Here is a 6,121-nt window from a genome sequence, read left to right on the forward strand (position 1 = left end):
CGCGCGCGAATTACCGTCGGACAAAAACGATCGCCAAATTTTTTTCTCGCTCGTGATCGAGGAAATGAACGGCAAGAATTTTCGGGCGCAGGTCGGAAGATCGACAAAGGATCGTGCTAGGATACGTGTTGTTCTTGAGGCCAGTGCAAGATATTTTCATCGCAAAAAGATGGAAATTAAGGTACAATCAAGATATGATTAGAAAATTCCCATGTGTATAATACACCGAGAAAAAGATATTTAAAAATCTATAATATTTGTGATATATAATATTTATTGAAATGAATCCTTATTTAAACACAGCAAAGTAAAATTTTATTTCTAGCAAATAAATCATTCATTTTATTTTTTACAATAAATTATATATATATATATATAAAATAGAAATGTATATTTCTCTCGGCATCACAATTAATATTCTTTATAATCAATAAATATTGAAAATTTCGATTTCTTTCAGAATAACAGAATTTTTGTACTAAACATTAAATTGAAAATATAATGTTTATTAGTGAATTAAACACTTCCCCTATAAAACAAAAAAAAAGAAAAATATTTTCACTTTTGGCTACAATTAAGTACTGCGAGTTGTACTCACTATAAGTAATTCAAAAACAAAATTCCAACACTTATCAATTTTAATGATCTTTTAATGCAGACATCACGACACTTGGAAAAAAAGTGTTATTACTGATAATTTACCGCAATTCTAGCAACATTTCTCGTTAGTTATAATAGCCAAAATACTATACGATCCTTTTTAAATAGAGTTCAAACTTTTTCAATTTTTTAGTACAAAAAAATTCTATTTTGTTTTGATAAGAAATTATAGAATTATGAACAGAGAGAGAGAGAGAGAGAGAGAGAGAGAGAGAGAGAGAGAGAGAGAGAGTGCTACTGGAATTATCATTATTTTTTTATATTAATAGAATAGTATGCTATTTTACATTGTGTAACTTTACGGAGCTACATAAAAAATTGGATTGTGAAATTAGCTCGCTATTTTATTAATATAAAAAAAATGACAGTTCTAGTAGTAGTCATTTTCCATGGTTTTACAATTCCTGATCAAAATAAAAAAAAGCTCCGTATCGAAATGAAAAAAGACACGGCGTATAACATTTTACATTAGCGAAATCATCAGCGATATTCTTGGCTAATTAACTCAAACAACAGATATAGATAAATTCTCGAGAAGTTTCACGATATAACTTGTAAATACCTGATAAATACTCAACGCTACCTGGATCTCCGATGCGGAACCGCGCGGCTGTTTTCTAATTTATCGTTCGTGAATTCGATTCGCGAGTGCGACAAACACAAAGACAATACATGCAAATAAGTGCAGACAAACAAAAGTACGCGCATAAAGAAGCGAAAGAAATGCAAACTTTGTGGTTTTAATTTCTTCAAGAGAGATTAATCGTCGACTATTGAGTTGGGACCGCCGTGCCGTACATTCGAGCCGTTTAAGCGGTCAGCGTTAATCACGCTGGTAACCGGCGCGATATCGTTGTAAAGCGGACCAATCGACAGTAAATTACCGGGCCCGTGCGGTCGGGCTGCGAACGGTAAAACGCCCGCGATTTCCTTCACGAAGGTGGCAATTAAGCGCGAAACGTTACGCGCGAGACGTCTCAACACCGAAACCTAAGAAACCCGATATTCGCGGGGCTCATTACATTCGCTCGATTGCGATGATCGACTCGCAGTCGACGCGCACATTACGGTTTTGCCACGCCTTCCGACAAAATGTAATCCGAGACTCTCCCCGAGAAACTTATCCCTCGAGAGAATTAAGAATTCATAAAGGCCGCAGCGCAACAGACTTTTGTATAATGCTGCGTAAAGCATAAAACATAAGAGAATCGACCAATCAGAATATAAAATGAAGGACTCTGATTCTCTTATGCCTTATGTGTTATACAGCATTATGCAAAAGTTCATATCACTTAACGTAACTTACGAGCACGCGTTCGTAACGATTGTAACTTCGCGCGAGCGACTCGCGTAACAGTGAAATGAGAAAGAGCAATAACAATAACAAAAATAATCTTTCCGTTCTCGAATACACTCGTAGCGCGAGGTCGCGATAACGATGGAGCGAGTTAAACGGCACAATGCGCGTTCGCCGACAGGGATCTCTACGCGTAAGTAAGTATATTGTATACCTGTACGCGACGAAATCGTAAAGTCGTAAAGTCGCACGATGGTTGCGTATGTACGTATATACATACGTGCCACTGACGGAGGTCTCAATCCGCGATACTCACACACGCGTGTACATATACATATGCAACATACACACGTATACAACACTTACACTCATACACTGAGAGACAAAGGCGAGACGCGTAACGCAATAATAATCATAATGCCAGATCGATACAACACGCGATGTTCGCTCGTCGCATCGGCCAGCGAGGATGCCGATGACATGAAAGCGAGGAGGAATGCGCGCGTAACGACGACGACACTTAGATGTTGGCATCAAGAAATCACTAAATTATTAGTTTCTACTAGTTGCTTGTTTCATCCCTCATCCTACCTTCCCGCGATACTCCCTCCTGTGTGTAATATTCGTCACTAAATTGCGTAGACTTGTACACGTAGAGACAGGCGTATGACATGCGTAATCGCGACGAACGCGAACAGTACTTATAATAATATAAATACGTATAACGTAATAAACGCGCGATTATCGCGCGTGGAGAGGCGCACGGATATCTTTCGATAAATCAACGAGAGTATAAATCAATATTACGATGTGCTTTCTAAGTTGCAGTGTTTAGCGTGCTATGAAAGGCAGTTCAGACTATAGAGATTCTGTATTATCAGAGTCTAGCCTCGAGAGATTTTGTCAAAATCCTGAAAAAGAGAGAGAAAAATGTATATATATATATATATATATATACACACACACACATACATACATGTGCTATTGTTAATGTAAAATAAATGTGTATTCTATTTTTTTTATGTGACTACAGCTTTTTATTTTTCCACTTAATTTAATTATTTTTTTTTTGTAATTTTTCTTAATATTTGTAATACTTTTTTCATGCTGTTAAATGCACTCTATAAACTTGTATTAATATTATTTGTTCTAGCGCTTGAAAGGACTCTCTCCTAGAATGCTTAATAAATAAAGCTATCTATGATCTCTTATATCTTTCTCTCTTTCTGTGTTATATAAATATATATGTTACCTTCTATCTGTATGTATATTATCTCACTCTTTTACTAACTTATACTCTCTTCTCTTCTACTCCATCTCACTTATAATCTTAATTAAAGTTATAAAGTGAGATAATATAAGCTAAAGTGAATAATGTATATACAGGGAAATATACATATTTTTCTCTCTTATAAGATTTTGAAATCTCTCATGTAGGGATATTCATGTAGGGATCGCTCGTCCAGATGTTTGATGCTTTCCATTTCTAGACCTATTGTTTCATTTACTATAGTTATAACTTGTTAATATAAAAATTGTATTTTTCTATCTATGGTTAATCACTGATAGTTCTACAGCGAATAACTTTTAAAGTCATCGCAGAATCGAAAAATATCAGAGAAAAATTACGTTTAATTGAAGAAATCGTTTCTTTCGTTGATTTTTTTAAGTTGAAATGAAAATCACCTTCAAAAAAAATAAAAATGTATTTGATTTCAAGAAATTACATTCAAATCAAAGAAAAATTTATTTGATTTCCAAAAATGAAAAGGATCAAATCAAAGGATGCACTAAAAAATAAATTAATTTATTAATTAATCATAGCTAGAAAACAATTTTTATATTAATTATGAAATTAAGATGCACGAATTAAGGTACGTTTAGAAATTCGGGGTATATTGAATGTTATCCTTGTTGTTTAAACAAGAATAAAATGATATTTCGATAGATAACTATACGTTCTTTATTATAAAGGACAGTCTCAGGACAGTTCTTTATTTCTGTCCTTTAAAATTTATTTGTTTCTTCAAATCTCAATTTTGTCCTTTATTTTCCAATATTATCCTTTACTTACTCATTTATTTGACATTGGGAAATTTTTTTCCGAGTTCTTTTCTAAGCGTTCTAATGTTTAATATTATATTAAAGCAAATTTTTATGGAAAATATTTTATAATTTCATGCATATAAATACATACATATTTTTGTTAAATTGTTTATATTTCTTAATTTTTTTAAATTAAATTTATTCAAACTACAATTGTTTTCATTTTTTATTATTTTGAACCTTTTATTATTTCAGATCAAAGATTTGTTCCAATACAGTCGAATCAGTTTCAAACTATCAGAAACCTGTGCATTATTTCAATTTGATTATATACTGTGCAATAAAATTTTATAATGCACAGATTCTTGACAGTCACAAACTGGTTTGAACGCATAGCAACAAAGCCTCACATTTTCAAATTTGTCTTTTATTTTCTTTAAGAAATCCGTCACCGTACATATGGGTTTCTGAACGCAACCTTAACGTCGCGGCAAGTCCTCATAAGGGTACGAATACAAAGGAAGCAAATTTTCTGCTTTCCGGCCAGCGTCAAGTTTCCTTTACACATGTCTACTGTATCCTCGTCTGTGCCAATCGGTGCTGGTTGGAAAGAAGAAAATCTGCTTCCTTTATGCTCGTACCCTAAAACATTGTCGTAGACTTGTTGAACGCATCGTATTTTGCTGAGAGAAAACCTGCTCAGGCGTATCCGTGACGCTTGTCAAAAGAATGAATAACGCGTCAATTACGTCACTAAATTACCACCGAAGTTTCCTTTTGCTATTTGTTCTTTTTTTTCTCTACCACATCTCTACTACATTGTATGTACTACGTTATTTTAATATTATAGGAGTGATTCGTCAGATTAACAGTTTGCGCTCTTCGAACGCGGATTTAGTGATAATGGCGATAGTCGAATTCCTGCATGCGCTCAAGTAGAGAAGCATTATTATTATATGTATAATTGCGACGCTGTCGCCGATCTCTTTGATTCGCGTCTCTCCACGTCGCGGTAAAGCGAAGCCATGCTCATCGATCGCGTGCGCGATTCTATCGTGGATTTTCAGAATTCATTCGCAAGAAAGATTCTGCTTCGTCATCGATATTCGAGCATCGATATTCTCGCGCAGGCCTCACTCGTCAGGAAAGCCCGGTCACAAATCATCAGTCGCTATCCAGATAACATACATGTTGCATAAGATGTCTTACAATTAGAAAACGTTTTTAGGTTCTGAAGTTCGACCAGAATCAGAACAAAAGGAGCCAAAATTTCTTTATCCTTGATTATTGGTGAAATTTCAATCTTTAATCTTCAATCTCATTCGTCAATGCGTAGTCTGATTCCGACCTTAGAAAACGTCTACTTTTTTAGACGTTTTTTCTTGTCTAATAGCGTTGTTTTATTGGCAGAACTGACGCGCACTCAGTGCATTAAAATCATTGTACACTAATTAATAATACTAAATATACACATTGATCTAAATGTAAAAGTGAGATATCTCATAATTGTGTGTGATAAAATGTGTATATTTTATCAAATAGCACAATAAAATGTATTGAGAATTTCGCGGTTTAACTCGTTTTTATTAAACATATATCTTTACATCGATTTGTATATAACGGTTATTTGTATATATAAAATGCACACTGAGTGCATTAGTTCTGCCCATGAAAAACGCTATAAAAGAATAGATGTCTAATATTTTTATTAATGTAAATTAATTTTTATTTCGATTCAACTTTTACTCTTCATATTTTTCTAATTTTAGAATTAGAAAAATGAAGAGCCGAGATTAAAATTAAATTATATTCATAGGTGCTAATACGGCTTTGAATTACTTATATAACATCTTAAGATTGTACTTAGGATGATCTTAATTATAAGAATTGATTTACAATATAAGAATAACTCGTAATATAAGAACCGATGAGTACGACCTAAAAGACATCTTTTAAATATCTTATGCAACATACTATCTGAGTACTAATCGTCATATTATAGAATCTAATTGTTGAAAAAATGTCATTTCTTTGTTTTTTTTCTCTTCTTTATTTATAAAAATTCATCTCGCACTCGGAAATGATATAGGCAGTAATAATTCTTTCTATTCAACCTTC

General features: G+C 33.5%; 1 protein-coding gene across 1 annotated transcript in view; it reads right to left on the minus strand.

Moving 5' to 3' along the window:
- The window catches only part of LOC108685797, a gene marked incomplete at its 3' end in the record, with an annotated part of 17,200 nt that extends 14,998 nt beyond the window's left edge, over positions 1–2,202 (minus strand). The window contains exon 1 of the mRNA XM_018190765.1: positions 2,172–2,202. The remainder of the gene's footprint in view (positions 1–2,171) is intronic.
- Between the last annotated feature and the right edge of the window lie 3,919 nt (positions 2,203–6,121).

The sequence above is a fragment of the Atta colombica genome, unplaced genomic scaffold (genome assembly GCF_001594045.1).
Source record: "Atta colombica isolate Treedump-2 unplaced genomic scaffold, Acol1.0 scaffold160, whole genome shotgun sequence".
Classification (NCBI taxonomy): Eukaryota; Metazoa; Arthropoda; class Insecta; order Hymenoptera; family Formicidae; genus Atta; species Atta colombica.